General features: G+C 44.3%; 1 protein-coding gene across 2 annotated transcripts in view; it reads right to left on the bottom strand.

The window, feature by feature from the left end:
- The window catches only part of SAP30BP (SAP30 binding protein), a 32395-nt gene that overhangs the window by 12947 nt on the left and 7070 nt on the right, over positions 1–12378 (bottom strand). The window lies entirely within an intron of this gene.

The following is a 12378-nucleotide window of genomic DNA, read 5'->3' as shown; positions in this document are numbered from 1 at the left end:
TGGAAGGGACCTCAAAAGATCATCTAGTCCAATCCCCCTGCCGGAGCAGGAACACCTAGATAAGGTTACACGGAATGTGTCCAAGTGGGTTTTGAATGTCTCCAGAGAAGGAGACTCCACAACCTCCCTGGGCAGCCTGTTCCAGTGTTCTGTCACCCTCACTGAGAAGAAGTTTCTTCTCAGTTTTAAGTGGAACCTCTTGTGTTCCAGTTTGTACCCATTACCCCTTGTCCTATCATTGTTTGCCACTGAGAAGAGCCTGGCTCCATCCTTGTGACACTCCCCCTTTATATATTTATATGCACTAATAAGGTCACCCCTCAATCTCCTCTTCTCCAAACAATTCCTCCTCAGTTATATAAATTAAGGCTGCTTCAGCTGTGTGAGCACAACAGATGGCTGCACCAGTCTGCTGAGCAGCAGATGCTATGTAGGATAAGAAACTCTAAAACATGCTTTCACTATATTAAATCCAATATTCAGATATTTTGGTGCTTCTGAGAGACCCCAGGATACTCACAAGTGACAGCAAGTTCAATACCAACAAAGTTTCTGGAACAGTATCAGCTGTATCCAAACACTGCCCTTTTTCCTCTGCCTGCCCCCAAAGCCCTTTTGTGACTCATTGGACTGTGTGTCCAAAATTCCTCAGTGCCTCTAAACACTGAAGCTATTCATTCAACCTGACACAGACATAATGCTGCCTCCTTCCTGCTCAGTAACTGCTCTCTAAAACCCCTCCTTGACTCCATTTTCAATCAGGTGAGAGATGCATAAGGTGAGGAGAAAGCAGAAAGATCACCAAGGCAGATATGGAAACAGGCTGTGCCAAATTCTCTATGAAAACCCACCACCAACTTCCAGAGAAGCCATAGCTCTCTGGAAGCAGAAAACTGAATTCTTTGTGTGGCACCAGCTGCACTTTTTATAGCCATCCATGGAAAAAGAAAAAAAAAAAAGTATATTTGGATCACAGAAATACAAGGCTAAAGCTATTTGAGTCAAAACCAAGTAGTACTCAAAGGAACATGCATCTTCTTAACAGCCAAGCTGGGAGGCCCCCAGGCACCTGTGTGAGATGGGACTGTAGAGTAGCAGCTCCAATCCTCTAAGCTGTTGCAGTTGGTGCAGTGCATTAACACCTCTTCTCCCAGGCTGTTCAGAAGGAACAGCACAAGCCTCAGAAAATTTGAACAGAAGCATGACATTTCATAGCAGAAGAGCTCTGCCAAGAGAATGAGCCCTCTTTGGCAAGCCAGGAATCCAGGGAATCTAGGTGGGGTTCCCCGCAAACCTCCACAGACACAGCACTGAAGTGGTGAGGCTCAACCACACTGACATGGCCTTAATGCGGCAAGCCTCAGCCTGCCACCAGAGTAGTGAGGGCAGTTCTGTGGCAACTAACGGGTTGTGGGGACAATTCACATTAGCATGCAGGCTGGAGAGGATCAGAGCAACAGCCCCAAGGTAAGCAGAGGTCCCCGAAGCACGCAGTGACTCACAGGGCAGGGAATGTCCGTGGTCAGGAGGCTGCTTTATTCCCTTTAAGGGAGAACTTGTTAGATCTGTAATTAAAAGTATTTCTTGTCTTCGTTTGAGAAAACAAGCAAATGTTTTTTGAGGTGCAACGAAGGAACTTGTTTTGTTCCAACCTTGACTGAATTACATTCTGCTCTCTTATCTTTTAAAGTTTTAAGTGGACTGAGAGAAAAGAGGAAGAGACAGGCTACATCCCTGAGCATCTCTAGATCTTTCCTCTTACCCAGCACTGTCTTTATTATTCCATTACCCTTCCCATCTTCTTCTACCTACTTGTTCTCTCACCGCCCAAGAGTACAAAATCAAAGGGAAACCTGCTCCAAATGAACAATATTGTGAAGCAGGCACTTAAGCAACCCAGTGGCACAGTCAAATTCATATGCTTTAGATAGGTACTAAATGCCATCAAGAAGGCCACCCTCTTGTCTGGCCAGGTAACAGGTATCTGCTGTATTTCTGAAGTTTTCAGAAACTCATTTTCAAGTCTCCTGTAGCCGTTTGGAGCCAGCACCAAGCATGAGCACACAGTTCTCAGGAAACATGAACTAATATTCTGAGAGAAAAACTTCTCCTGTTACTTCCATTAGAGGAATACCTCTAAAATGTCAGAAGTGTTAAACAGTATATTTTATGAATTTCCAGAATCATCAGTAAGTTTATTTCACCAGAAGTTTGTTCTTTAATGATCTTAATAATCCTTTAATCCTAAAGCTACAGGACAAATGTGGCCCATTTAGGCTAAATAATGCCAGTAAGCACTGTGTATCTACCTGGCCTGGTTGCCCACACTTGCTCTAGCAAGTCTAGTCTCCACATAGCCAGGCCATAGCTAAGACATCAGAAACCCCACAGCTACACCAAGCAAATGAAAACAAGTTCACTAACATATTAGAGCCACACCTCACTGCCCAGAGGATATAAATTCTGCTTACTGATGAATTACTGTGTACCTACACCCACTGCTCTGTCATTAACAAGCTGAAGACATCAACACAGCTTTTCATTAAATGGGACTACTTTCAAGGCTCTTACATGCCTTCAGAAAACAAAGGGATGACCAATTCCTCCTACAGTGCTTGTTCATATTTGCTTGGTCTACTGTCGAACATTATGAGGAGGCAAGTATCAACAATGTGACCAAAGATGTACAGTTTAGCAGATGAGAGACTTAAGTCTTGTTCAAACCTCTGAGTATCTACTGAAGATCTAGAACTTAAGGGCAGTCTAAAAACCTTCAGTGGAGTAATTACCCAACAAGAACTGTCTTACACTCCCTTAGGCTAATAATTTAAGCCTGGAACACATACTGAATACAACACAGCATCTAAAAAAAAAATTCTGCAGATCTAATATGAAGTTAAATGAAATGGAGACTCACCAAGTGGAGAAACAAGGGCAATAAATACTGCACATTTTCTGGTGTTTGGGTGTGAAAGGGAAGAAATACTTAATCATGGATGAGAGATTTCTGAAGGAATTCCAAGGCATTTAAACAATGGAAAATTTGGAAGGTAACTGAATTTTAAGAAGGGAAGTCATCTAAATCCACTCAGGGAAAGGTGATATTTTTGTAGATTATTACACCATCAAATCCCACCATGCTATGTATCATTATCTCACATGAAGAGCACAAAACCAAACATGAGCAATGCCAAGCAGAGGGGATTCTACATCAAATCTCCCTATCAGAGTAGGTACATGAAAGCTGTTAGAACCTTCAAGTACCCCAGAGCTACAGGCATCGTATAGTAGACTTATTTCCATTTGGAACCTTATTCCAAAAAGTAACAAGGTAAAGACTTCACTAGTGGCACCTTCCAATAGCTCACAGTTTTCACAAGCCCCACCTCAAAGTCTCTACAGGAGCATCCCTGAATTTACTTTTGCAGCCAGTCTCTTGCTACTTGCACAAAGTCAGCCAGGACACGTTAGTTATGCTGAAAATTCTCTACACCATCATGGAAATACAAAAGGGGGGGGGAAGGGAAGAGGAGGAATGGCAGCAGAATAAAATGTATCCCATTTTCGTTCTTTTTCTCTAGTTATTTTGTCTGATCTCCTATTATATGATGACCTCTAAAAATGGCTAAACTGAGTTTAAAACAAGCACTACTGTATTTTATTCCTCTTTTGCACTCAGCAAGTTGATTTTCTGGCTGCTATCTACTTTGCAGCCCAGACTGCACAAGATCAATGGTTAAGGGCCTAAAGCCAGACAGCATTGCTCCAACAGACCCACTGAAAGGAGTGAAGGGATGCCGGGGTGGTTCAAAGCCAAGCTGACTGAAAGACAAGCAGGAGGCAGACTCTCTTCCCCTGATCTGAAGACTAACAAAGAGCAGCCTCTGGAGAGTTCAAACTACAGGCAAAGACAGCATTAAAAAACCCAACCAAACAAAAACCACCCAACAAGAATAACAACAAGAAACCCCACCTTTTTAACACCTAACTGCACCACTAACACAAGTCACAATTTCTGTGCTTCTAAGAGCAATTCTGCATATCAGCTCATCAGCAGAAAACAGTTATTCCATTACTTATTCATGTGTGCATTCAAGAAAAGGGTTTCCATTTTTTCTCTTTCCTCGGGACAAATGCTTTCCTCATTTTCCTTAAGCCCTAGGTAGGACAACACTGTGTGCAAGAGCCTGACTGATATGAACCAGCTTGATGGTTCTGTTTTCGTGTATCATAATCAGTTAAGAAGAAGAGCAGTGAGGGGAGGGAGGGTACATGCATAAGTACTACCTATTGGCTTAACACTTAATGATGTTGCTAAGGTGAAATATAGATCATCTTTTCAGTCACAGAGTATTTCCATTCAATTACACAAAACCAAACCAAAACAAAAAAACACCCTCTGTTCAAGTTCCATGGAAATGAAAAATAACCAAACACAGTCCTCAATGTTGAACAGATTAAAGGAAGGAAGCAAAAACTATGCATCTGAGACTGACGAATTCAAGTTTGGAAAGGCTTGCCCAGAACAGCTTTATTTAATGGAAAGAATGGACTTAAAACAATGCATGCCAACTCCTTCCTGAAACAAGATCCGTAACTCCAGTACAAAGCTCACATCCAACATAACTGTTGGCATTAACTGCCACCAAAAGGTACAATTCAATCATAGATTTCTCATAGAAGATGGTTAGTTAGTTGTGTGTTAGAGCAGGTGCACGTCAAGCTACAAGAAATGGTTGAACAGGGAGGCAGAAAAGATACAAACCCAAAACCTGATTCCTTTGAATAAGATTAAAATTGCAAGAAGTGGAGAAGTTGATGCCAGAGTTGCCAAGCTGCTTACGAGCCAGCAGCGTGCCCATGCGGCCAGGAGGGGCAAGAGGTTCCTGGGCTGCATCAGGAGGACTGTGGCCAGCAGTCAAAGGAGGTGATCCTCCCCCTCTATTGGCTGTGGTGAGTTCACATCTGGAATACTGTGTCCAGTTCTGGGCTTCCCAGTATATGACAGACAAGCAGAGAGTCCAGTGCAGGGCCATATGAATCATCAGTGGTCTGGAGCATCTCTCTTATGAGGAAAGACTGTGGGAGCTGGGCCTGTTTAGTCTAGAGAAGAGTAGACTGAGAAGGGATCTCATCAATGCATATAAATATCTCAAAACCAGGTACTCCTTTGAGTATCATCCACCCACCGGAGAATGGTGCCAGATTCTTCAGTGGTGCCCAGCAACAGCAAGAGGAGCAATAGCCATGAACTGACACACAAGAAGTTTCACCTTAACATGAGGAAGAACTTTCCATTGAGGGTGGCAGAGCCCTGGCACAGGCTGCCCAGGGAGGTTGTGGAGTATCCCTCTCTGGAGACATTTCAAACCGGTCTGGACACATTCCTGTGTAACCTGCTCTGGGCAGCCCTGCCGTGGCAGGGGGTTGGACTGGATGATCTCCAGAGGTCCTTTCCAGCCCTAACAGCTCTGGGATTTGCCACTGCTCAGTTGTGTCCCCAGACTTTGCCCCATAGTGCCATTTTTCTCCCAACTTCCAGTTAGTATTAAACCCCAGTAGCTAGGAAGCTTCCCTAGCACCCTAAACAACACCTGCTCTTCCTTCCCACACCCCCGCCCCCCAAGGGACTGCTTTTGCATTGCAGAATTTCTTCTCTCCCCCAACTATTTCACCTCATTGCTCGCACCTAAAGAAATTTAACGGCAATTTAAACTGACAGCCACAAAATGTACAGATCAGTCACACTGCTGTCATGCCTGTGACAGAAGATACTAACACAGAGAAATGTCAGTGCAGTCCTCCCATCAGGAGCCAGAGGCCCTGCTGCTGCAGTTGTCGTTACAAGGATTTCTCTCATACGAGCAAGTGCCAGTAGAAGATTTTATAATCCTTCCTCCTCTCTACATTTGAGACTATCTCCTGTAGTGCTAAGGTATCAACAGCCTTATTTGGCCGAGTATGATGGAAAGAAACTCTGTAATTTGGCTTAAGCTGTTAGAAGAGTTATCTAAGGTGATAGTGAAGACAGCCTTGCCAGAAGAAGTGGGTGAAATGTTTATATGCAGGCAGCAAAAGGAACACCTCTCCAAACCATGGATCATGTGCTTGGGTTTTTTTATTAAAGGAACATGCCAGCAGCTGTGTTCTTGATTTTCTACAAACATCAGAAGTGCTTACGGAAAGAGAACACCAGAAACTTTTCATTTAATATTTAAGTTCATGGCAAACTATTTCATTGCTTGCTCACCTGATCTGCCCGATGTCGGTCTGCAATCAGGCAGAGGGCAGCAAACAGAATGTGGGTCAAGAGTATTCAGAATCTAGGGAAGAGAAAGCAAGGGAACAGAAGTACAGTGCTTGTATTTCCCCACTCCACCCCTCCTTTTCTTGTATTGTGAGAGAAGAATCCCAAGAGAAAGCTTGAAACAAGTCCATTTCCTACAGCCATATCCTGTTTGCCAGCTCTGATACATAGCCCCAGGCAAAGTGCCCAGTATAGGATAAGAAATTTAACCAAGAAAGAACAAATCCAGATACTTAGAGAAGCACAGCAGCTCAGAAACAAGACACCAATAGAGAAGGGCCGCGAGGATGATCAGAGGACAGGAGCACCTCCTGTATGAAGACAGGCTGAGAAAGATGGGGCTGTTCAGCCTGGAGAAGAGAAGGCTGCGTGGAGACCTCAGAGCAACCTTCCAGTATCTGAAGGGGGCCTATAGGGATGCTGGGGAGGGACTCTTCATTAGGGACTGCAGTGATAGGACAAGGGGTAACAGGTTAAAACTTAAACAAAGGAAGTTTAGATTGGATATAAAGAGGAAGCTCTTTACTGTAAGGGTGGTGAGGAACTGGAGTGGGTTGCCCAGGGAGGTTGTGAATGCTCCATCCCTGGCAATGTTCAAGGCCAGGTTGGAAGAAGCCTTGGGTAAGATGGTTTAGTGTGAGGTGTCCCTGCCCATGGCAGGGGAGTTGGAACTAGATGATCTTAAGGTCCTTTCCAACCCTAACTATTCTATGATTCTAAAACCCCCAATACATCCAGCCTTCAGTAACACTTAGTAGAGTCTTCATAAAGACTGTACATGCCTATACTGAGATACTATCAACTCAGGCAAAGAGGGAAGGAAGAACAAGTCAGGAAAGAGTCAACTCCTGAGGCATTCCTGAAGCATTTTATCAAAACAAAGAACATGTGTAGCTGACAGTAGCGTTTACTTTTTCAGCTAAATGAAGTCTAAAAATCCACCTTCATTTCATTTCATTGAAAAAGAAAGAAGTTCCTGGAGTTTTCTCTGAATCAATTCCCAACCAACATCTGGCAAATCATTTCAGTGGGAAAATGTTTTAGAAAGGAAGCATTCATAGCATAGAAGCCTTTAAATAGCTTTTTTGAAACTTGATTCCGCTCACCTGACATATGCTATCTCAACATTTGACAAAGATTATTTGTTAGGAGTTATTTCCAGTAAGGAACTGTGCGCCAGAACTCTCCCTTTCCAAGTGGAGGTACAGTTAATAACACCTGCATCCTGGTCCCAGAGCTACCTGCCTCTGCTGGCTGCTGCCTCTCTCTCCTTCTCCATCTCTGATACTAGGGGTCCTCCAAGTTTAACATCTGCAGATCACCCTGTGCATGTGCTTTACAGATACCACAAAGCGCAGGCAGCAGCCAGGGCACAGTGGTGTAAATGTGCAAAACAGCACGCAAGAAATATTGCACAGTCCGTGGGCACACACCAGCAACTCAGAGCTGCTGCTCTTGAGTGCAGGCGGTAGCTGAGCTCCTAGCAGTCTCCACCTGAAGCCCCCATGGTCTGCAGAGGCATGCCTTGCCCTGCAGAGCACATAAAATCTGCTTTCAAGTCAATTTGCTTCCTACAATAAACAGGAATTCAGAGGTAAAAAATCAGGACCACATGACAGGACTGGAGGTGTCAAAGCAACTTTGATGGTTTTATTCTTTTTCAGATTGTTGCAGTGCAGAATCAAGTAGAACGTGAAGCTGGGCTGCGAGAAACCTTGAGCCTCACAGCAGCAAGGCTCTGGAGAGCTGACAAAAACTTCTTGTACATCCTCCCTAGTACATAGGATAAAACCCTTCTTCATGTTTTGGGGTAGAGGCAAGGTGTACAGCAATGTGTCCTCCCTGGGATATGCACTCCTCATGAATGGATCCCACAGCTTTTGCAGATTTTGGTTCTCCTGTACTCAAAACAGGGAGGCTGAAAGAAGCTATCTGTTGGTGCTTGAGGCAATCCTCCGTATGTACTGACTGCTCAGCCGCTCACTCTGACACACACCAACAGATGAAATCAGAACAGATTATTTCAGTTCAGAAGACAGAAATAACTGCAACCACAGAACTGGACTTGAAGAACTTAGACCTTTATCAGGTGAAATATGCAAGGGGAAGCAGCTCCAGAAAGGACTTTTCTTCAAGTTTAAAGACAAACAGAAAAAGCCTGGTTCTTCCTTTGGAGAAAGGCAAGCCACACCTGTGTCAATAATCCATGGTATGTAGTACTGCAGGGAATGAAGAGTCTGCCCCAACATGTATGCCTGGCGGGGAGGAAGGAACAAGCATGTCCATGGACATGTCTCATCTTCCAAACAGCTCAAGAGCTGGACTGAAGCCAGCAGCTCTAACATAGGTAACCCAGCTTCAGCAACCAGCAACTCTGTGATCTATCTCCCTCTCAGAAGTATGTGAGACAAAGGGCAAGATGCCTGAGCTGCCAATGCCATTTTGTTTCCTGCATGTAAAACTGTTTAACCACCACTGATATTCTCTGGCAATAACTAAGGTCAACCACCTAGTTAAAAAACAGGAACCAGTTATCAGCTGGTTTAATGTCTGGGCACACCAACAGAGGACAGCTTCAGAAGCTGCGCTGACACTACTTCCCCCTAAAGGCTCTCTGCATGCAATGATGCTGCTCAACAGGGTCCTTTCACAGAGCCATGGAAAACCATGTGCCAAACCTAGAACAAGGAAAAAAACCAAACCCATAGAGTTGGAAGCACAGACAGCATTGTCCACCATTATATTTAAAGGAAGGCAGAATACAGAAAAAATGCCTCTGAGATTGCAGTGCTTATTGCCAGCAGCTTCAGGTTGTGCTCACAGGCACAGGTATGAGTGGGAAAAAAAACATTGGAGATCTAACCTTAGCCCCAAACCTTTACACTTTAAAGGTGTTTACCAAGAGGTATGCAGCACAGCCATACCGGGTATCTTTAAAACACAGCTGCTTTTTTGCCAGTTCTCCCGTCAGAAGCCCGTACTAACCTAGAGAGCAGCAAAAAGCCAAGAGGCTTTTGATGATACAAACAAAAAAAAAAAAAAGAAAAGAAAAAAAAAAGGAAAAAGAAGAGAACATGATGAAGTATTTTTCTTTTGTTTCTGGTAAGACATTGGGAGTGCCTTCCCACAACACACAAACCAGTCCTATCCTACTAGATCCAGCCACCTCAGCCATTGCAGAGTGCACTGGTTTTGGGTGGTACTGCACTTTTAAAGCGTTCTCCAGATCTCTCACCTTTAACATATTCTAAGAATTTTTAGGAGTACCTTTCAACAGCTGAAAGCACGAAGGGCTGGTATTTCCTGAGCAACCTTCAATATTTGCCATCACCAAAGATTAAAATCCCTTTCTAAAGCTTATTAAAGCCAGCTCCTTTTACACAGCTTGCTGTGGAACACCTCAATGGAACAGCAGTACTTTAATCATAGAACGGCTGATTCAGTTCCAACCCCTGCCACAGGCAGGGACCCCTTCCACTGGAGCAGCTTGCTCCAAGCCCCTGTGTCCAACCTGGCCTTGAACACTGCCAGGGATGGGGCAGCCACAGCTCCTCTGGGCACCCTGTGCCAGCCCCTCAGCACCCTCACAGGGAAGAGCTTCTGCCTAAGAGCTCAGCTCAGTCTCCCCTCGGGCAGGTTCAAGCCATTCCCCTTGGCCTGTCCCTACAGGCCCTTGTCCCAAGCCCCTCTCCAGCTTTCCTGCAGCCCCTTTAAGCATGCTCTAAGGGTCTCCCCTTCAGGGGAGCTGCTCTAAGGTCTCCTCTTCAGGAGCCTTCTCTTCTCCAGGCTGCCCCAGCCCAGCTCTCTCAGCCTGGCTCCAGAGCAGAGCTGCTCCAGCCCTTGCAGCATCTCCATGGCCTCCTCTGGACTCACTCGCACAGGTCCACATCCATGTCGTGTTGGAGCACAACTTTCCCCAAACACTTCTTCCCCTTCTTCAGACCAAAGCAGTTACACTTGAGGTGAAATTTATTGATTAGGTTCAGGCACTTTTTGAGAATCTGGCTTCATGAATGTTTCTTGAATTCAGAAAAGTTAACAGGTCTTATCAAAGTAAGAGTCAGTTACAGGGATTACTTTAACTCACAGACCCCCATTTACTGGTACTTAGCACTTACCTCATTTATTTTAAATCAAGATAATTTTGGTATTCAAGCAAACAGGTTAAAAGCAGGCAAGATAAAAATAAAACATTGCAACCAAAAGCCTCTATCTAAGCATTAGTACACACCTACACATTGTAACATAGTAGAATTACTCCACAAGCATACTGTATCAATAAAACCCAAACTTAATAAAGAGTTGATGTGGTACATGCTGAGAAACACAATATTCCTCTGAAAATCAGACACTCGTCTGCTCCATCCCAGTTTGGCTGCCCCTTCATAAAATGCCTCAAGATGCAGAGGGGGACTCTTTAAAACATCAAAGTAGCCACCTGCTTTGAAAAACTGCTGCCATGTGCTAGGCATTCACTTACCAAGGGAGTGGCAAATTTATTAGCTTTCCTGCACTGGCTGCTCCTGATACCACAATCAAGGCTCAAGAGTTAATGATTTCCCCTGTGAAAACTCCAGCTAGCCAAGCTGCAGGGCTGGGCTCTATCCTTGATCAACACTTGCAGCCTGTTACTCATCCAGCCCTATAAGGTGAAGGAAAGAATACCTCACGTGGGACTTGGAGCACAAGGTCAGTATTGCATTTAAGGTTAATTTTCCTCCTTCCTGCAGGGCCAGTCTATTCAGTGGGCTCTGAAGGCCTGTATCTTGTTACTTCATCAAGGCTGTGACCATAGCTAGCTGCTGGCTAAACCTTGCACTCGCTGCACAGCCCATTAACCCTTATCATCCCAAACCAACACTGCCAGCAGAGCACCAAAGTTCAGACCTATTTCCACAGCCTTTGTTTTGTATCCATGGCTTTATTGTTCGAGAAGTCACAAGGAACCCATGCAGGCTGTGAGATTCCATCTTAACACCATGCCTTTGCCAAAGCTTCTGTTGACCATTTCTTTTCCCTTCTAAGCAGAAGGCCTTGTTTGCGAAGTGCCTTTAGGACATATGCTTGTTTACAGTTAATGATGCCTCACCTAACAAAGCAAGGGACCCTTACAGTGATTTTGGTCACTAACAAACATGTCCTGTTTCAGAGCCTAAGGACATCCATCCAGAGTGAAATTTGGAAAAAGGACTAGTTTTACCTAGATTTGAATATCTGGTTTTCCATCTGTGCTTGAAACACTTCCAAATGCAGTTACAGGATGTGGCATATCTGACTTTGCTACTTAAAAAAAGGAAGATTTTGCTTTTTGCAGCAAGCACACAGTGTTCAGAACTGGTTCGCAGGTGCTCAGTAACAGTGAATCCAAGGGGCCAGAAACCTCTTCTGGGAGAACTTTTTCAGATAACTGATGAAGCTTAAATATTCTTCTACTCCTGGCACACCCTTTTCCCCAGACATATGTATAAAGAAGTCTCCATGTATGCCTCTGAGGGTAGACAGAAAACAGCAGTTTGACATCACATGTTTGAACCTGAAAAGCTTTTTGTGACTTGCTGCTCAGCAGAAAAAACACAGATAAGCTGCAGTCCCATCTAGCACTTTATATTGACTTCACCTCTAGTGAGGAAGAAGGGCTGTACACACACAGACATACCTTCATCAAATCAACAAGAGCACACTCCCTGGAACCATGATAAAAAACAGAGATAAAATATAAATCCCATAGGTGGGGTAGAAAAATATCTCCTCAGTGTGTTCTTTGAGGCAGGCTCCAAATTCCTCTCTCCCCATCATCACTTCAGCAGTTTTTACATCATTCATGGCTTTCAGTGTCCTCAGTCTGTATCCACAACAGATACCAGCTGAACCTTCTGGAGGTTTTGTGTCTGGTACTATCCAAGTGAAGAATGAGGTCAAACTGCAGGATGCACCAGCAACAAGGAAACTGCTTCTGCACACAGCCTGTCTCAACTGTCCTGGTCAATTATTCAAGATAAAATCTCAAAGTAGTTCCTTTACTGTATGTACAAAGAGGCAGAACAGCAGAAAAAATGCTAAATGTATATTCA

This window comes from Neopsephotus bourkii, unplaced genomic scaffold (assembly GCF_033783945.1).
Source record: "Neopsephotus bourkii isolate Nb327-2 ecotype Australia unplaced genomic scaffold, CSIRO-AGI_Nbou_v1 NB_1363, whole genome shotgun sequence".
NCBI lineage: Eukaryota > Metazoa > Chordata > Aves > Psittaciformes > Psittacidae > Neopsephotus > Neopsephotus bourkii.
Note: the sequence above shows the minus strand (reverse complement) of the source record. Positions and strands in the feature narration are given on the sequence as shown.